The sequence below is a fragment of the Topomyia yanbarensis genome, chromosome 1 (assembly GCF_030247195.1).
Source record: "Topomyia yanbarensis strain Yona2022 chromosome 1, ASM3024719v1, whole genome shotgun sequence".
Lineage (NCBI taxonomy): Eukaryota > Metazoa > Arthropoda > Insecta > Diptera > Culicidae > Topomyia > Topomyia yanbarensis.
In genome coordinates this window covers 51,512,487-51,534,428 of record NC_080670.1, presented here as the reverse complement: position 1 = coordinate 51,534,428, position 21,942 = coordinate 51,512,487, and the positions used below count along the sequence as shown (strand labels likewise).

Here is a 21,942-nt window from a genome sequence, read left to right as displayed (position 1 = left end):
CGCATTACAGACCCGATTCGGTGACCACACCATCAATCTCCACTGCCCGAGCGGGTACGTAGACGCGCTATTTAAGCGTAAACTTTTCCCTATACTTTGGTTAGCATTATCAAAGTAATTCACTATAACAGTAATCTAATTTGCTCGAGTACGGGGTTACGGTAGAGTAATTAAGGTTATATATGTTGCATCGATCAAAAAATCCAAAAAATATAGTTTTATCTTAAAGTATATCGTCCTATGAATTATATGTGCAAATAGGAATGCATTTTCAATTCCGAAGAAGTACGCAAATAAACATAATGAAAAGAAAACAATTGCTTTTCTTCGCTAGCAGGGTATTCTTTGCAACAGCAAGAAAAATGAACTCGATCCACAGCATTGAACACTCGGTAGCAATCAAAACGTACAATGACAAGACAAAACAAGTGAAAACAAGTCGACATGATCAATTTAGATTTTTCGAAGGCAAAGTTTAGAACGCTCGGTTTCCCAGCATGGCTGGTGAGATGGCTTCATCGAACAACCTTTGTCAAGTTAAATGGTTCACACTCAAGGATTTTTATCGGTAGTATCGTAGGCCCACTCATATTTACGCTTTTCATAAACGACATCTGCTTACTTCTAAAATGTGAAACGCAATGAACGCTCATGGTTTAAAAATCTATAATCTCATCTCATCTGCAGATGCCTGTTATATTCTTCAAGAAGACATTAACGAACTGATTCGGTGGTACGAAGTACGAATGGCAACGTCAATAGATGCAAACTAATTTCACTCTCTCGTTGCCGAACTGTCGTCAGCGTCGAATACTCGATGATGGACAAATCTCTGGAACGTTTTGGGATAATCTGTGGTCTAACTGTGACGATCGATAATAAGTTGAGGTCCAAAGATCACATAGCTTTAACCACCGGGAAAGCCTTTTGCGTTCTTGGTATTATCGGTAGAGATACCATGCTTTTTGATCACTAGTATGTGTTAAGGGCTTTTTACTGTGCTCTAGTTCGCAGTATACTTCAGTACGCAATCTCCATGTGGGCTCCCTATCGTGCAACACAAGCTGCGCGTATGAAAAGAGTACAGAAAAACTTCGTACGCTACGCTCTACGAGGCTTACCATGGACTGACCCACTTAACCTCTCAAGCTACGCCGAACGATGTCAGCTTATCCGATTTGAACAACTTGCGGGCCGTCGAGTAAACCTGCAGCGTCTCTTCATATTCGACATGTTAATTGGCAACATCGATTTCCCTGCATTCCTACAGGGGATTAGCTTAAACATCCCGTACCATCAGTTTTGAAATCATCAGTTTTTACGAGTTCCTGCGCTTCGAACTAGCTATGTGTACAATAAACCTCCTACATTATAATATTTAACGAAGTTTACCCGCAGTACGATTTCAATATTTCAAGATGTTTTGCGTTGCGTTGCGTTGCGAAGCGTATTATTCTTCATTTATTGGCATACAATTACATGTAACAAAATATATGCAACTTTCAAAATAATAAAGTGAAGACTATTATTTATTTGCGGTAATGTTAAATCGGAAAAAAGTAGTTGTATAACGAAGGTAGCTAATTTTCAAAGACACACCAGGCGATAAGAAACGCAGACAAAAATAGCCGACTACTGCAAGTAAACTATCGACAAATTTCATACAAACTTCAATACTCCTCTAGATACTCCTGGTGAGACCAGAAATTGACTCAAATGTGTGTCATTTTTTTGTCACTCTAGCACATATATTGAAAAAAAAACATTTTTTTCATGTACAATATATTAGGTGTATGATTTTTTAGAAATATTTTGAATAGAAAATTGATTAAAATCACAAAAAGCCACTTATTGGATATATTGTTGTAGGTTCTCAATGTCACAATATCACAAAGTTTCATTCAATGTATAAATTAAAATGGCAAGACACGGCCAATGATACTCTACAATAAAAACACATAGCGCTATAATCACACAGCCGACGCTGTGCGCATAAGTGACAATTCCGTGAAAAGATGGAAAATTCAGGGAACGCTGAACCACAAACGGAGACCAAATTCGTAGCTACTGCTCGGGTAATGACGAGCGACCATCCACAAAAACTGCATTCAGTACCTTCAAAACAACAGCCACCACAATCAACTAGAAAGCCATGCCAAAGACTAGAGATTTACACTCATGACTCATGATAATGGGAACAAAAAATTAAAGGGTTGGCACAACCGCGGTGACATTGAAAATGCAACTTTTTCAAGAGCGTGCATGTCTTCAGTAAAAACAGGTTACGGCACATACTAGCTTCCCGAACAGAGTCTGACAACAAATTGAAAACTAAACTTGATGTTGTAATGTTCGGCAAATGATTACTCAGGTTGTTGTCGTTTTGGTCGTTTTAACGGTTAAAAGATCAAAATGGAGAGCAGCAAAATTGTCCTATGACATCAAACAGAAAACTAATTTTGCTATCAGTGAGAGTAAATTGAAAGCTCATTGAGATAGCTCATACAAACATACATAAACATGCCAGATGCCTTAGCGCCAAAACACATCACGTATATCCGAAATATAAAACGTGTGTGCCGCCAATAGGCTCACTACTCTACGTACATACAAACTACCAAAAACATTTGACGTCTCATTAACCGAACGCACATACAATCATAAAAATAAAATAAATTTGCTCCCTTTGTCCCATTCACAACGCAAACTCACAAGCGGCATACAAACACGTCGCACCCTGCAGTGTTCAAACCCAAGGACACCCTACCCACCCACTTTGCAAATCATCATGTACACACGACTCGAACTTATCGCATCGTCCGGGCATTATTGTCGAGGTCCGACTCGTGCGAATATCGAGCAAGGCCTGACGTAAACGAACACGCGGTACCTCTATAAATAGCCTCCCGTATCTGATTGAGTTGCTTAGATGCTCCCTATTGACGGCTCTGTCCAGGATAGATTGACTGATGTATGGGAGTTTTCACGTTTTCCGACACCTATTCATTTTTGCTTGTTTTTCAGTAGTATGCTATTGAAATACAAAAACAGTATAGCAATAAAACATAATTTCAGTTAATTCCGAATTGTTTGGTACAAGAAAGACGGAAATCCGTTCATAAATAACAAAGTTATTAGCGTTCAAAATAGTGACGCAAAAACCTAAGATCGTTGGATTTTAGAATGACATCCTGCCCCAGATAGTGCAGTAAGACATTTTCAATGTCAAAAACGTTCTAGTAGCACACCCACTGACGTTCTTCTAGGAAACAGCTACTCATCCTCCCCAACTGAGGCTGTGAATCTATTTGCTGATTTCTTTCGTGATGTGGTCAACAGCGACTGCATTACCACTTCGGAAGAGTATGTAGCAACGCTGCCATCGTACAACATAAATCTACCTCACCTGGTTGTTAGTGAGGCCGACGTCTTGAAAGCTCTGGTAACCGTTGATACGTCAAAAGGACCTAGTCCGGATCGCCTACCGATCTTCTCAATCACTTAATCTCAGAATATCATGCATGGATTTGCCATAAAACGATCTACACATATAACCTAACATATACTTTTTTGTTATTCGATTCGAATATTTCAAAAAAATTATTTAGATAGAGAATTAAAAACTAGTATAAGATCTTTGTATGTGATTTTACGTCAAAGACTAAACAATAATTCTCACGGTAAAGAGGGATAAGTCTCTCTTTGCCAGGAGACATGTTGGTAGACTTGAGTGATACGTAGTGATGCTGCCTATGTTCAACTTCTGCCAGCAGAAGACAAAAGATTAGCACGTTTTAAGCATTTTAGCCTATCCCTAATTTTAAGCCTATCCCTAATGACCCTGCCACTTCTAGTTTTCCCATTTGTGTATATTTCACATCCTTGCTCTCACTTGAGTACTATGGCTCTAAATTTGCATAACTTTTTCTACTCTGAAATCTCTAGCTAATTGAATTCTGCTGCTCCGTTTGCAGGACTCGTACTTGACAATATCTACCTCCATCATAAAAACGTACACCTCATTCTTTTCTTCAAAGTTGAATTCTCTCAATATTCTGTCTTGTTATAAAATGCTAAAACTGTATGACCCAAATCGACTGTATTATGGTAAAAAAAAACAATTAACCATTCTTGTATATCAATTTGTATTCCTAAATGTTAGTGTCAAGATTCTTCTTCTTAATTTGAATATAAAACAGATGGCTGGGTAATGTCAGAGACATAATTGAAGTGAAATACATTGTTAATTCGAATGCTGCAATTTTTACTAGCTGCTGAAAGGTTGTGTTACAACCAGTCATTTCGTTATTTCTAATGGAAATGCCAAAATATCGGTTCACGTCCAACGAAATCCAAAGTAATCAAATACATTCGAACATACGGAGTGACGTATTGGTAACCCTGAAAAGGGAATTTGTTGATAGTGAAACAATTCATTTTCCAGCAGCAGAAAATTCGATATACGTGTACCGTTACTTCGGTATTTCTATTATAAATACCGAAATAACTGGTTTTAATAAAACCGTAAGTGGATTCTTCTTCCCTCCGATTATGTCTCTGACATTACTTACCCATTTTTTATTTACTCGTTAGTCAATTTAGGCTAAAAACAAAACCACTGCAGCTTTCATTCTCGTCTACAATGCAATGAAAAGCCGGCCCTTATTTCGTTCAACGTGACTCCCTTCCCTCTTTCACCCATTATTCATGCGGATGAGGCACATTGATGAGAACATGGTTACCACATATACCGATTTCGGATTTATATTGGCAGAATTTTCGAATTTTGGAATATGTACGACATAGAATTTTGTGGAAAACAAATTGGTACACATTTTGGTAACCGGAAATTGGAAATAAAAAGAACCTATTAAATTCTTTATATACCGTTAACATGGTCCTTAATAGGGCCGATAAAAACAAAATTGTATTCAGCTATTCCAACCGGTACAACAATTCGAACTAAAAAATTTGCAAACATGACATTCCATTTATATGAGCCAACGATCGTAGATATGATATGGGGCTTCGCTAACAACGATATACTATGTGTCCCGTGCCAGTGGAATAGTACGGACTAATCATGGCGCAGATAACCACTACTTTCACAAAATACATTATTTTCGTTATTTACACCAGTCGTACATATCACGGAATCAAACATACGTGCACATATTTGCGATCAGATAGTGCAAAAAATTGAAACACTAGAAGTATTCTAGTTCAAAATAATTTGAAATTGCGGTCCCCCAATTTAAAGATATTTGGAATGTAAACCAATTAAATTGGCACCGCTAAGTAAACTGAACAAAAACATATATTGCAATGTTTAAAATATGCACTTTTCATTATATATTATCAATCAAACTACCTAAAAACCCACACTCACGGTATAACCGACAAGTTATACAAGTTAGTTTTCACTGAAATTCCCTACAACTTTCTAGATTCTTCAGACTATAGCATGGGACATCTTATCATAAATTTTCTATTTTTTGAAGTAGAATACTTCTAACGTTTCAATATGGGGTCCCGTTTCAAAAATTTCAGTTGAGAAATTTTCCCAGGTTTGAAATGCGAGTATCTTCCGTTCTACTGGACGAAATTGCAATATTTTTGCACTATCTGATCGGAAATTTGTGCACGTATTTCGTATTAAATTTCGTAATTAGTGCGACTACTATAAATAAACCAAAACTAGGATTTTTAAAAAATCCTTCGGAAACAGCGAGGAAAATGCGCAATTTGCCAGCATATCCCACGCAGAGCCGTCAAAAAGGGGCATGTAAGCATTTCATTACATACGGGAATATTATATATACAGGTCACGCGAGCTTGTTTTGTATCAGTAGGTGCTCGCTTACCACACGAGCAACATGTTCGTCCGGACGGTACAATGAGCGGTATCATGTTTGCGTTCCCGTATCAAGCGTCATCGCAAGGTTCTTCGTGATAAAATCCAGGGAATCACAAAATCCGCCATTCGGCGTCTGGCTTGTCGTGGTGGTGTAAAATGCATCTCCGATTTAATCTACGAATGCTGATGGTGTGCAGGAAAATGTCATCCGAGATGCCGTGACCTACACTGAACACGCCAAGCGCAAAACCGCAATGAATGTCGTCTATACTCTGAAGCGGCAGGGACGCACTTTGTATGGATTTGGAAGTTGAAAAGGTAGAACTCACTTGTATCATTATAAAAAAGGCCCTTTTCAGGGCCACCAAAATCATTTCAAAGAATAAGTTTGCATTTTCTGCTTCATGGACTGTTTCTCCTTGGAGAGCTATTTGGGTTAAACCCTAAATTATGATTTATTTCAGTACGCAAATTGCAAATATGGTCAGAAACAAACTGGAGTGAAGTGGAAAACATTTTTACTAGGCGCATTCAAAAAAGGTTTCAATTCTCAAACATTTTGCCAAGGTGCCGTATTACATTACTCTCTTTACCCTGAGTATTCGATAATCTCCGTATTGGAAACACAATTTCAATTTTGTTCTTTATCAAAAATATGTGGTCGACCAACGAAAGGGTGGAGCTACGAAGAACACATATTGAGGACAACACAAAAAAGGACGAGCTTACATTGTGCTGCAGTCAGGTATAAAAACTCAGCATGCTGTTGCCAGCGATGTCAGATCTACGGAAATCTCCGTAGATCTACGGATTTGGAGGTTTTCTACGGATCTACGGATCCGTAGATAAAATCTACGGAAATGCAATTTTTTCTACGGAAATCTACGGATTTATCTCAGCACTGAAAAAAATCCAAACGTTAATTCTATTTGCTTCAAACCGCTTAAAATTCATATGAAGAAGAAATGCTATTGTTATCACGCGCACACATACCTTCTATGTGTCAACTGTATAAACTATGTATGCACACACATAAGTTATATGTGCATATTGTTATAGAATGGGGTTTTATGTGGCTAATAGTTATGAAATGTGAATGTAAGATTAATATTTCTTGTAAATACACACATTAGGTTTATGTGCCAGCAAATAGTGTCTATATGCCTCCGTTAATTGCAAAAATCTATGTGTAAAATCAATAGGCATAACGTTTACTTTTTTTTGAGTGAGTGTACTTTTGAAGAAGATTGCCAATGATTGACAGTTATTTTTTCTATTGGAAAATCATCTTAACAAAATGGAGAATCCGCAAAACCACGTTGTGCGATAATAAATATCAGCGATCGAAAATTCAACTCGAGAATATAGACTCTGCTTTATAAAACGCCTTCCAAAAGTTATACCGCATTTCGGCGATAATGAGGAAATGGGGAAATTATATGTAGTTCAAATAATAAATCCAGTAAAAGTCGTATTGAATAGAATTTAATTTATTGTCTCATCTGCAAATGATAAATTGTTTATTTCATAGAATTCAAGCAACGTTTTCTCCTCTCTGTTGATGAATCGATATCTTGGATCCTGTTTTAACTGTTATAACTGTTTTAATTCGTATATTTGATTCGTGCACGTAGCCTGACAGCTGATTTGTCGATCGATTGGCGCTGGTTCAGGTAAAAGCGAAAAGGACACTGAGTATCGTGTCAGTTGTCTTTGATAGTTGGAAATATTGGTTGACCAACCTCGGCGCGGCCCGATGTTAATATGAATATCTGTGGCACTTTTTAAGACGAAATGCTATTAAGAAGCACAACTGGAAATCCCGAATGGCAAAACGCGATCCAAAATCAGCTGGGTATTTCTCCGATGTCATTGATGTCGCCTCTGACCATGTTCTGGTGATGTGTGGGATTTTTACTTGACCAAACTAGAAGGCGAATGCTTACAGCGGTTATACGTCGAAAAGGAGCGATATGGTCGTCCACATCGTACGAATGAGGGTACAACAAAAATGAGGAAAACTTTGCCATGAATGACACGTGAAAGCGATCAACAACACGAGAAGGAAAAACTTTTATTACTAAAGGAATTAGAGTTATCTAAATCTGTCCAGCAACCAACGTCACGTTAAAAGGGAATATGTGTATTGCCAGATATAACATTAATCTCATTCAGCTTCAATATGTTCGAAATTTGGCTCTGGTATGCATAGCTCGTACCTCACTAGATCAATTTATCTACAGTAACAGCATGACACATCTTTATGAACAGGATTAAGTTAAGATTAAGGTCCCCGTCTACAAGGAGGGCGGTGCGATCGACGGAAGACTACATGATTTGTCTCCTGGTAACCTGATGGCGTTATCCGTAGATTCATGTCGCAAGACGACGAAGTTGTCGCCGATAAAGACGTGTTCAGGAATTTGTTCCCCATTTCCTACACTGTCTGGGTTGTGAGAATGCGGATAGAACACTCCATTCCTTTCTTCGTGACCCTGGAAAATGTAACCAACTGGCACATATGGTCAGATGGTTGATTTCGAGAAAAACGAGTTTAAAGTTTGAATCGTAGCATCCTTTACATTATAATTGAAAATTAATTTTTGTCATAATTCTTGATTATTGTTACATATTCCAAATCTGGCAAAAGTCGAATATAGCTGACGAAATTTCCTATCCAGTGACATCATTATCTCATTTTTTTATGTTTTGCGACTTACTCCGGTCTGACTTAACACCGACCATATAACCAACAAACTGTTACGTTTCAATTCTACGAACAACTATGGAAAACAGTGGTATAAAATCTCTCTTTTGTTGCCCATTTCTGCTGCATTAACCGCAACCAGGATTCAGTTTCAACGCCTTATTCATTCTTTAATCTGTATCTTGACTGAAGTTTAAAGCAGAGTCTAAAGCCTTCAGCTCGGAGGCAATATTAATGCATTCACCCACCAAAACATTCATAGGTTATGTTGGATACTGGGCGCCCTGTCCGATCACTCGTAAATGCACCACGAGGGTTTAGATTGTCAGGTGCCGTCTCGGTTGACGTCCTACAAGCGGAAGCGGACAACTGTCATCATTCTCGTTGGAAACCAGAACGGAGTGGAGTTAAAACGTGTAGTAATAATTTATTAACGCATTTTTTACATATAAACTAAATTTGTTTCTACTTATAGTTAAATTGATTACTACTAAACTACTAAAACTAAATTGATTATAACCTAAAACTTACTTGCTACACTAAATTTGTAAGTACATATTGTTGAAGATTAAAACTTATTGAACTAATTAAAATATATTATAGCTTAAAGCTATTCGCACAAATTAACCTGGATTTATTGCGATTGCTAAAAAGAGTTAGTGTGCGGCAAACATCATTCGCCGTCCGGAACAGGTTATATATGAGCTCTGTGGAAATAAAAGCAGAAGGGTGCATCTGTTTCATTTTCGAGATAAAGTGAATTGTGTAATCTATGAAGTTGAATTTGAAGCGAAAATGAATGAACGCGCTGCCTCAAACGAACTAAGGACGAGGCAAACAACTGCAATATTCCCTCCAGCGCGGCTGGCATACATTGAATTTTCCATAACCAAAAAAATCTCGACTTCAACGCCGAAAGCTAAAACGCAAGCAGTGGTCCAACCAGCAACGACAGCTAAACCAGAATCTTATATTGAATCATCAACTATTACAGCCAGTACTTTTATAGCAACAAATAGCACCGCCAAACAAGATGCAAATGGTAGATAAAGATTCATCAAATTGCATCATGAAAAAAACGCTGCACAAAACAACACATCGGGATGTTTTCTCTTGAAAATGTGGGAAGAAGTAGTTTAGAAAGTATTTATTACATTGTGTTTTTATAGCTGTCAGAACGACGCTGAATCCCTCTGGATAAAGACTCGTCACGTCAATCGTTTGTTTACCATTTATCTGTCAGTGTCATTCCAATCGAGCACGAAACCTGTCAGTGTCATTCCAATCGAGCAGAAGGCTTGTCAAATGTTGCAATCTGATTAATGAATTTTGGAATCTATTGGAAATGCAGGCAGAATGGATGTTCTATTAGTGGTCAGAATCACAAGCGTGTACTGAAAGAGTTTAAGCGTAATCCAATGCTTCGGTCAGGGGTGTGCCTAAAAAGTTGAATCTGTCCAAGTCTTTGGTTCAGAGAGCCAAAGGCCGGGAGGAACAAAGTACAAAGTGCAGAAGGCTCCAAATCGTGACGAACGGAAAAATATGGTGGGAAAGTCATGGACGTGAAAACTGTACACCCAGATGCTGACGAAGCCGCATTATCTCATCATGGATAATAAGACTTGCGTCAAGGCGGACATTCTGTAGCTTCCGGGGCAACTATTCTTCACCACCCAGCACAAATTTGATGTTCCGGAGGAAGTAAGGAAGCAGAAACTTTCAAAGTTTGCCAATAAATACATGATTTGTCAAGCGATTTGCTTTTGAGGCAAACGGAGTAAGCCTTTCCTGACTACCGAGACTCTAAACGGGGAGATCTATCTCGAGGAGTGTCTTCAGAAGCCACTGTTTCCTCTGTTGAAATAACCCGAGGGTCATAGGATCTTCTGGCCGGATCTAGCTTCGAGCCACTATTCAAATGTTGTCCTGGAATGGTACGAAGCCAACGGGGCTACTTTCGTACTCAAGGAAATGAACCGGAACTAAGGCACATCGAAAAATTCAGCAGACACTACGGAAGCATCCCAAGGAGGTCAAATCTGAGGAAGACATGAAGAAAAAATGGGTTTCCGTACAGGAGAAGATGAAGCTAGATGTACAGAAACTAATGAAGGGAGCTAAGCGTAATGTGCGAGCGTAAGGTTGTGGTGTTGTAGTTGAATAAAATGAATATGCCAAAAACTTACTAATGGGTTATATTGCATTGTCTGAAAGTTTGAAAAGAATCGGACAAACTTGGTAATTTTTTACAGCGTTTTTTCCGTGGTGCAATTTGATGTGGGACATTTCGGAAGGTTTCACGACCGTAGTCAGCAAATCGAAGAAGCATACAAAGCCAACCGACCGTTAAATTCAAGGCAACTGCTGCGTTGTTAGCATGGACGAAGTGACGACCAAAGAAGCAGACTGAATGACCGTCAGGCATTGCTACAAATGCCCCCCACAAAAAAGCTCCGCGCGCAATAGCTAATTGCGCGCGATGGAAACACTACTAGCCTATTGAAAAAATCTTTATTTGTTGTAAATATATAAAAGGCTATGGCTCCGCATTGAATAGCGTCATATAAACGAACAATATAACAAAAATTTGGGATAGCACAATCACCAATAAGTATTACGAATAAGTGGCCAGATGGCAATAACAGAATCCTGTTCGAACATCTAAAAGTCGGGAGTGACAAGCAGGACGAAGCAATCCACTGCATGATCCTCAATATCGCATAACAATCCTCAATATCGCCTATGAATACCATGTTCTGTTTAAAAGACTGCGCCAGTTGGCTGAATCGGGTGACGCTGAATACCAAAACAGACGATTTACGACGGATCAGACGTTTACTCTGCGATATATCTTGGACAAATTTCGAAAATACGACAAGCGGACTGACCATCCGATTGTGAATTTCCAGGCAGCGTACGATTAAGTGAAACGAAACGAAAAGGGCAGATAACGATGGTTAAAAAAGAATAACCAGAGAAATATCTCACGTTAAATCGGTTGAAATCAAGCGATGGGATTTCAAATTTGTTGTTCCATATAACGCTCGAAGGTGCGATATAAATTTGTTGTGCAAAGGAACGGAACTAATATCACGATATCTCACAATTACTGGCATAAAAAATATTTTGAAAACTTGTATTCTTGCTGTAGAACTAACAAGAATGGTTCCTGAACGAACAACATGAGCGACGTTAGAACCCTCGACTAGACTGAACAATTCTATAGATATTGTCATATAAAATTTGAAGCTTTACAAGGACAATGTGGACTAAACAAATACTTTTCATCAATTGTGTAATATAATTCTAAGAAATTTTTCAGCATTGCTAATTTTTAGGTTACAAATAGGCCTTAACAGTGCGTCTTGAATAAGTCGGTTGGATTGCTATTTTAATATGCTTTTTACTGCTGTTGTGTATTGAAAATGCTGCCTACTAGTAAGAAGCATTTGTAGAGTACTAAACATCAATTCATTAATGAATATAACTTTAACTTGGAATTGAGTTTGGGCACACAATTCCTAAATGGGGTGAAAAACTTTATTGAGTTCTGCAAGATGACGACACGAATGAACTCTTGATGAATGAAGTTCACGTTTGACAATTCTCGGTGGTTTGTTTACTTTGTCAGTTGCGTGAGTTCGAGTGCAACGGGTGCTCATTAGAGTGGGACATGGTTATATGAAAAAAAAATAAAATTTCGCTCCGAGTAACTTTTTGGGTTTCATTTAGCTCCCAGAATAACACTGCAAATTTTAAGTTCGATTGGTGAAACTATATTTTTGCGCCCACGGTTTAAAATTTGGGGAAAAGGTCTTTTACAAATTAATTCTTTCAAGAGTCGCCCGTTACCTCCTAAAAATAAATAGAAGTCTGATTTTATTAGGAAATTTATCAAGGAAACAAAGTCTAGAAGACCACGAAACGATCTGATACTAGTGGAAAAAGTTATTAAGCAAAAACCGATTAATGCCCTGAAGATTAATGAAAATTTTACTTTTCATAGCAACTGCTGCTGACGGTCGAATTATATACAAAATCTTTAACTTTCTCTTATTATGTACAAAAGAAGACTCAATTTATCCCTCAAAACTCTTGCGAAGTGGCCAAATAGTATAGATAAATGATTTAGACACATTAAGAGGAGATCAAAACAAAATTGCATATAATTGGACAACCAACAGCAGTGGTGCTAGAAAAAAAAGAATATTTTATCAATCGTCAGAGCATCAATTGGTTTCAGCTTAATAACTTTTTCCTCAAGTGTCAGATCGTTTCGTAGTTTTCGAGACATTGATTCTTTGTTAAATTTTCTACAAAAGCCATATAACGGTTTATTTTTAGGAAGCAATGGGCGACTCCTAGAGGAACTATTTTGTGAAAGTTAATTTTCCCGTATAAAATCCCATGTAAATTTTAAACAGTGGGCGCAAAAATATAGTTTCAGGGATCGAGCTAAGAATTTGCACAGATGTTCTAGGACCCAAATGGCACTCAAAAAGTTGCTCGGATCTGGAATCTATTTTTTGTCCCACCCTAGTGCTCATCTGTCACATTCGAACTCACGTAACTCCTATGTAAACAAACCACCGAGAATTGTCAAACGAAGTTCACCATTTTGTGGGTTTATGCCGGTTGGTGTAAAACCTAATTTGCAATACTTTTGTTTCTTTGTTGAGTGCAGAGCAAATCTACGGATTTAATGTCGCGAGAATCTGGCATCGCTGGCTGTTGCTCACGCTCAGTTCGTTTCCAGCATCAGCATGCAGCAGTTCGTTTGCAGCATTTCCCGCAAAATTCAAACCGCCGTCCGTTTGCTGCTGTCAGAAGAGTTGACCAAGCATGCCGTCTCAGATGGCACCAAAACTGTTACCATATACACCAGCTTCAAGTAAATTCCGAACACTGTCCAAACAACAGGCCCTTTTCAGGGCCATCAATTTATCGACAAAGAATCGAATTGAAATTTTATTACAAGCATCAGAAAGTGGCTTGTCAAGAGCGTTGGATGGTAAGTGAGCCACTTGTGAACAATATCGTCGCTTTCAAGTAGAATGGCACAAAATAAAAAAGTTATTTGTGTGATTTGTAGACAGGTTAGTGTAATGATTCAATTTACAAAAATGTAGAATGTTCAATTACTGAAAATAACAGATTTTGTGAAAGCAGTGGTTGGTCCATACAATTCGATTCCAAGCGAGCCAAACTAGTTTTCGTTGGAAGGTCCATCTCTGACAATAGAAATAAACTATTTTATTTTGAATTCAACTACAACTTCCTTGAAAACAGCACAGCTAAAAAACTTTTGGGAAAAACGCGCAAACCTAAATTTTCCACCATAATAAAAACTAGTGCCCCCGCCGCACAGCATCATCAAGATTGATAGTTATTCAAGCCGGGTGGAAAGGGGGAGGGAGGTTGTAAGGCAATGGAAAATTTCATTTATAATAATAATACTTTATAATTGGCTGGTCCTGCAAACAACTTGTTGGTTTGTGGTTTATTTTGGGTCACAATTTAGGCCCGCTCGATTTCTGATAGCTGTGAATTTTTCGCAGGGCGACTGTTTCTGTTCGGTAGCGATGAGGCTCTTAACGCCAACCGTGACTGGTGCACTTTTACACGGCCTTCGTTGCCAACCAGCCCCCTGTCAAGGACGACGTCTCTGTACAGCCAACATCACTGCCATGAAAGGCAAAACATTGATTTTGAACCGAATGATTAGAAGCTGTATTTAGTTACAAAATGTCGATTAAATTAAATTATTAAATCATCCCACAAGAAGCAAAACGTCGTGTGAAATGCTTGAATATCGAGCATAGTGCCGAACATAATTCTTTGGGGCTTTATAGCTATAACGCCCCATATATGTCGGTCGCTGTCAAACTCCATATGATGGTATAGGGTTGCCAGGGGGCTGTTGCCAACTGCTTGCGGGGAGCCTTTCCTCCGGTGGACTTACGAGCGGTTTGTTTGGTACAGGCCATGTAGCGAAACATTCTGATCTGCTACTTCTCTGATGCTGGTAGTAGGACGACGGTCAAACGCTCGTTTGCGTGCCTTCATTCATAAAAGTTCAACAATATTTTCAAAGAATGTTGCAAATTGTCAACTTGATAATTCCAAAAATACTCCAAATAAACTATGAATGTGTTAAAGTCGACAAAATCGTATAGAAATTGCTTATTCCAGAGCAGAATTTACCGGTCTAAAGTGTATTCTACTTCACTCCGGTTATGTCTCTGACATTACCCACCCATCTTTTTTCCTTTGGGACCATTCATAAATTACGTAACGCTTTTAGGGGGGGGGGGGGGGGGTACAACAAGTTGTGACATTGGGGGAGGGGGTGTAAACTAGATCGTTACGTAACATGTTTTCATCGAAGAAAAAAAAATTTCTTGGAATTTGTTACGTAACAGGGGAGGGGGGAATGGAAAAATTTGTGACAATTTGTTACATAGGGGGAGGGGGGAGTCAATTTTGGGCAATTTTTGCGTTACGTAATTTATGAATGGTCCCTTTGAGAAAATATATATGTTGCATACCTACAGGCGTTTTCTCTCATGCCTCTGTGCTTGGCCAACCGAAACAGTTTCTTTGGACATTCGCATATGTTGTGTGAACTGTTTGGATTTAGTGTCAAACTGGCGCCAATTCGGTGTGTTACTTTGGATACATAGTCTTACTGACAGCAAGTTGGTGTCAGCTACTGATAGGTGGAACACGAAACATTCAAATCCAACTTTTGTTTATATGTGGAAATTGTACATGCGTTGAAAGTCACATTGGACTATGACGAAAAAAGCTACTTAAAGCCTAAAGACTGCGACTGCTAGTGGCATATTATAATGTCCCAATAACAGCAAAACTGACAAAAGTTAAATAATCTGTTTTGTTCCGTTCGGGAGAGTTCAGTGGAACACAATGAAATAGCGTAGGGTAAATAAACTCACCAATAACAACAAAACAAAAGTCAAGAAACTAGCGTAGTGAAGAAAAGCTCTAGAGCAAAGAAAATATCAAGAATCAAGATTACCAACCTCAACAAATACTCACCATCCGAGAAATACAAACAGCTCAGCAAGTGTATAAATTCTATATATCAGCTGAGAAACTGCTCTGCAAAGAAATGAGTTCAGCCCAGCCTTTCCGCAGTCTTTCCAAGGGGTGTTGCTTCTCAGAGCTCTTGTATGCAACAAATCCGTACAAAGTGCCAAACTACGCTGTTAATCCGAGCTATAAGCATCCATACCAAACTGCCCTTTTGTCTCAAGTTTGCCGGCTATTCTTCTACGTCTGCAAACGCTACCGGAACTGCCGTTTCGCCTTCGAGTCCACATTCACACCCTCACTTACACTATACACTTATTCAGAGACCGGAAAATCACTTTTCCCCCAATATTCACTCCCCTTGTGCTCGTTTTGCGATTTCCGTTTGCTTCTTAATCCGTACCATAAACTATCATCACATCGTTTTTCCCCCTCTTCTTCTACACTCCAGTCAGAACCAGCTCCAGTAGGCAAACAACAGCTGCTGAAGCTTTGGCTCAAGTAACGCCTAATTCCCGGTGCTAGAAGACTTTCTCGAAATTTGATATCCTCCTTAGGCAATGTACACACTGAGACGCACCGAGGGAAAGACTGTGGGTGAGAGAGTTAATCCTTCATCTTCACGTTCACATCCTCCCGCATGGCTGATCTCGGCAAACAGCAATTCCGAAAGCACAATGATAATCCGAAACTTTCTCCTTTTCCCTTAACAACTTTCGACTGTATCACTTTACGATAACGGGATCAAGTCTAACGATGAAACTAACTGCTTCGGGACGTGTTAATAATACATAATGCTGTCGTTGAGCCTCACTTCGCAGTTAAGTTGGAAACTAGCACTAGGTACCTGTGCTGCCATCAACAAAACAACACTACGTTTCTCCGAGAATGAGGCGAATCATCATTTCGATCACGTATACTCACGTAAGTGAGACAAGCGGATCCGACCGCGATAATACACTTTCGCACAAGTCTAACGCACTAATGAGGAACCCCCGTGGGAAAGCGACCGACCTACCGAAATAAATTGCTCCTCAGTGACAGCAGATTCACCTGCGTGAAACCCCGTGGACCATAAACTCACTCACGCTCCAAAGTCCATCAACCGACCGCGACCAAACGTGACAAGGAAAAAAGAATATTCCAATCAACCTACAGCAATGTTATCCTCCGGGTGTCAAACCACCAGGACCAATATCGCGTTCCGCACCGATCGAAGCAAATCCGTGAACTGAAACCGTGGAAACTCTCGTTCCGCACTTGAAGCCCACATCAGGGAAATCCTACATCCTCGTTCGTGTTTACGACCAGAAAATGAGAGAAGCACGCGTGTTGTCACTCTTCGGAGAGCGTTGCGTAGCACCCGGTTAGGACATCTAACCGGCAGCGGTTTCTGATGCATCCTTCCCCAGCTGAGAGGATGTTTGCAGATGAGATGGAGAGGAGGATGCTGGTCCTATGATGATGATGATGATGATGATAATGATGATGGTTGGCACAGTGGTTAAAATATGCTTAAAAACTTTTAAACCCAAACTAATCCATGCACGAGAAAATAGTTTTAGTAATTTGAGCTTATTGTTTATTTGGATTTGGATCGCTTTTGTGTAAAATCAGCTTAGTAAAATGCAGGAAAATTAAGTTATTTCAATTAAATGGCTGGTAAAAATCTCTAATTTGGTAATCAAATGAAGAATAATTCTTCTTTTGTTGCATAAACCGATGGAGTTCAACTCTTTGAATGTAAAAATGTATTTGACAAACTCTTAAAACTTCCGAGTAACTGGTAAATGATTTTCTACAAAAAGGTAAATACGTACTATCGGTTTTCTTAAACAATTATTCTAGCCAGATCGGTTAGCGTCTTTAACAGTTAATCCAGAAAAAGATAGGATAAAAACGTTTTTACACATCAATAACTTGCTATTTATGCAAAATTTGTTCACAAAAACAAGTATTCTGGGAACAAAATTTCTTTTTGGCCTTTCGCTATTTCGGTGTTTGGTGTGAGACATCTTAAAGCAGAAATTATTTTTATTAAGTACAACCGGTTTAGTTTATATTATTGTAAATTTACTTACAATTTTCGATTTCGAACCACAATCGTTTATGAATCGTAGTGAACTTCGTCGGCACTAACATGTGATAAGTGGCACTATCAGAGCTGCCATTTATACAGATCTCCAATAAACATTACAGATGTTTTAAAATTTTAAACGTTTTGCAGTCGTTTTATTAACAATTGCTATTTTTTCAATAAATTATTGTCAAAACAATTATTAAAACAATTGAGCCGTGAAATAAACACTACTTTAAAGTACTTATTTCAAATTAAAATTTCTAATTTTGAACAAAATTATCTGGCAGCTCTGCACCCAACTCAACCTCCCACACGGCTAGCTTCGATACCGGCCTACGCAATATCCCCCTCGCAGTCTGAACTATCTGTTACCGAATTCGTCCGTCTTCCGCAGTTACGACAACTTCGATTTTTCCGCGCATCCAGCCATTCCTACGGAATTCATCTGCTATGAGGACTAAATCTCCAACAGCCACGGGTTTCATTTCTCCGAATTACTTCATCCGCCTAGCCAGCATCGGAAGATATTCCCGTATCCAACTCATCCAAAAGACGTTCAGCTAATGTTGTATTTGGTTCCAAGAATTCTTTACGGTAGAGGCCGGATCACTGAAGGGTATTGCAGGCCGACGAACACCTGAAGAAATTCCCAACAGAAAATGATTTGGAGTCAGGGCTTCTACTACAGCAGTATCTAGCGGTAGGCAGGTGAGTGACCGGCTGTTCACTATACCCTCGGCTTCTACGGCTAGCGTCACTAACCATTCATGGTCCAGTTTCCGATCGTTGTTGTAAAATGTCTCCATTGCCGATTTTATTGATCGCACTATTTTTCCCATGCGCCCCCCCTCGTATGAGGTGCAGCTGGCTGGATAATTAAGACATATTTGGTATATGCGTTGGAAAACGTCGCTTCTAATTATCCGAGTTGAGTTCTTTCCGTAGCAGCCGTTCAGCACCTTGGAAGTTGATACCATTGTCGGGGTAGATTTCCGCTGGCGCTCCTCGGCGGCAGATGAATTGACGGATGCATTTGATGCAGGACGGTGTGGAAAGACTGCGTGCAACTTCCGCATGGACGATGTAACCTGCGTATGGTCACAGCCCTGCAAATATGAGATTCCCTTGCTCAACACCTCAGGGTCGGCATACGCTCGTGGTTAATCGTGGCCAAGAAACTCCTGATCTTTATCCTCAAGCAAGCATAACTTTATTTCCCTTCTTGTCGACTTTTTTATTCCGTTTCTCCCACGTACTTATTGTCTATCTCCTACCTTAGCACTTCTCTATTCTTGGGTTTTCTTCGGGCTCCTTTTCCACTCCAGTCGTTGTCGCTGCCACTCCACCGTACTCCACTGCTTTTCTCCGTTGACTCTGCGGTTCCACACGGAGTTCTACGGCTACAGTACGTCGCTCGCTACCGGTCGTCGACGAAGCCTCGAGTATGTTGATGAACTCGAGCTTCGACGTGGGGCTATATTCGTCGGTTATGCCCAGTTTCAAGTGTAAGTATTCGACGGACGGACACGGTAGGGCTTTCCAGGTTCACAGGGGTTTTAATACATAAACCATGGCTTCAAGCTACAGACCACGGGGTCCTGGCAGTCTGGATTCTCCGGTTAACTATCCACTTCCTTATTTCTGCTCTTCTACACGTCACTCTCTTTTGATTTAACACTCAGCTTCACTTCTCTTTACTTCGACTTTCACTCTTCTGGTTTGACTTGATAATTTTTCCTCGTTGATAGTTACCGGGCAATTGAACTCCGGTTTTGGTGGTTATTGACCTTATACCCTCGACCCTTTGATTCGCCAATGAATTCCACCAGTCCTCTATTATCGCCGACGGCCCAATGGTCGTCTATTTGCTGAATCCGGCACCTGGTGGTGGGTGACGGAAATTATGGCGAGTTTTACTTGTTGCGTTCTGGCCTTCTAACGGTGTTCAACTTCTAGACACTACACAGATCCTTTCTTGACATACACAGATTTAATAAACGTAAACTAAACGCGACAATCTCACAAATCTTGGGTTGAAACAAATCCACTGGTTACAACGGCACGGGCGGTTGGACAGGTGAACAGATAGATCCAGCATTTAACCGAACTCCTTCCTACTTTCACCAACAAGTATCTGAAAAAATCAATACCGGTATCGTGGAATGGTCGAATAAACGAGGACAAACGGGCCAAAGGCAGCGGCACCATTCGCGGAACCTTCGGAGTCGCCTTCCTTATTTTGCACCGCTGACAGACGGTCGTAACTTGCTTCACAACTTTCTTTAGTTGGAAGATGCTGTAGACCTGACGAATCTCGTTCACTACCGTTTCAGAGTTACCACGACGAAGGGCACGATGGAAATCGTCTACAACCAGCGTCGTCACCGAATGTTTTCTTGGGAGAATCACCGGGAACCTAGCATCGAACGACGTATGCGGTGAAGCTCCAATTCCACCGCCGACGCGTAGCACTCCGCACTCATCGAATGTTGGTATTATCTGCTACAAGCTGATGGATTTAGATAATTTTGATTGCCCTCTCGAAACTGTAATCATCTCATCCGGGTATTCCTGCCATTGCGCCAGCAATTCCTGCGCCTCTCCTCGACATCTACGCATTCAATTGTCCACGAAACGGTGTACGTATGCAACTGCACCTATCAGTTGTCGCCACGTCGAGAATCTAGGACCTTTTAATCACTCGTTGGTTGCTTCAGAGCATGGATTCTTACTCCACTTTATTGCAGAATATGCAGGGTTTAGCTTGCTAGGGTCCCAGTGCCATTTTGAGAGCTCTGTCGTCGTCAATATCACCCCTACTCAGCACGCTACGTACTGCGTGTACCGACGATGATCGGCGCGTAACCAGGCCAACACTGTGGCGGATCCACAAAAAATCGTTGCTTCACCTTAACACTGTGAATCTCCTGAATGTACGACATCAAACGGCTGCCCAGAACTGTTGGCTGTAGTTCCATGCGACGAATCTAGAGTGGCTTCAGTGGGACGACCTTCATTTTGGCCGCGACTATCGAGCGCTCTGCTTTGCCCTCCGTATTGATCACTCTCCAGTACGCGACGGAGAAAGTGACTTCACTTGCGTCAATGACAACGTGCAATTGAAGCTGATAATACAACAGAACATCCGCTTCCTTAAAGTACCGTGGGATCCGCAAGTCACTAATTTTAGGGAACAGACCGGTCACCCTGACCCAATGATCGAGTATCTCTTCTGTTACCTGTTCGTTCCACTGCAATTCAGCTCGCCACACATCCTAAAGGAGAATCTCTTCTATAATTTTCATTGAGAATAGCAACTCGTTCTATGAAGTCTGCCAGAACATGAACAAAACGCGATTGCCTCTGTCCACTGCGTTCAAGCATAGGCTTTTGCGAAGGTTAAAGGACGCCTCCTTCAATTCGCAAAGAACTCCAACGCTGTTCAACACCCAGGTCCTAAGATGAAATCCTCCCTTCTGGTGTAAAGTTGCCATTTCACATGACACTCGCTCGGTTTCTTTGTCATTCTCGAAGTTATCGAGATAATCATCCACATAGTGGCTTTTCAGAATTCCCTCTACTGCTCGTGCGAAATGGTCTGCGAATTCTTCAGCATTTGTATTTTCAACATGCTGCGCTGACGCCGGCGAACATGTGGATCCATATGTTGCCACATCCATAATGTAGGTTTCCACCGGTCCTCACGGGTCATTCCGGAATAAGTAACGTTGAGAATGACTCTAGACACTCCTACTGTATATTTGTATTTGTATTTGTATTTGTATAAAAAAAAGTCCAACTGACAATTTGTCTTAATGAACTATACTAAACTAAGGTAAACTAAACATAATTAAAATAGTGACAATACACGGAATCTTGACGGAATCGCAACAGAACTGCTAGAAGCGATGTAAGTAGATCCGGTCCTTTAAACAGCATAGAGTTGAGAGATATTTCATCCGCCTTTGCCGCTACGTAGGTAGGATTCCGGAACCACCGACGGCTTCATCCCTGCACAGTCTTTTTTTTACAATGGAGAAGACCTTTACGTCCTAGACCAGTACACGTGCTATTGGTAGGGTCCAATCTACCACACGGGGTGCACTGGGGGCGTGTCGGGCTCGAATGGTGACGCTGCCATTAATACCGACTAAACTCCATTGGGCTCCGCCATCATTCCTCCCAGGAACTACCTCTCGGTATTACTTCTGGGGGGATGGCTGTACTAAATGTACTCATTCACTC

The 21,942-nt window shown here is 40.2% G+C and overlaps 1 protein-coding gene and 1 long non-coding RNA gene across 4 annotated transcripts in view; one reads left to right on the top strand and one right to left on the bottom strand.

The window, feature by feature from the left end:
• Positions 1–16,830, bottom strand: part of LOC131677603 (uncharacterized) — a 592,646-nt gene extending 575,816 nt beyond the window's left edge. The window contains exon 1 of one of the 2 annotated variants that reach the window (XM_058957497.1): positions 15,608–16,830. The gene's annotated coding sequence lies outside the window, so the exon portion shown is untranslated. The remainder of the gene's footprint in view (positions 1–15,607) is intronic. The other variant, XM_058957496.1, reaches the window with a different exon arrangement.
• On the top strand, positions 8,866–9,297 carry LOC131677607 (uncharacterized). Of its 2 annotated transcripts, none has more exons than XR_009303403.1 (3): positions 8,866–8,978; positions 9,040–9,111; positions 9,168–9,297. It is a non-coding gene; the product is annotated as an uncharacterized LOC131677607 (long non-coding RNA). The 2 variants fall into 2 exon arrangements; XR_009303402.1 differs by having other exon boundaries at positions 8,866–8,983.
• Positions 16,831–21,942: the final 5,112 nt, after the last annotated feature.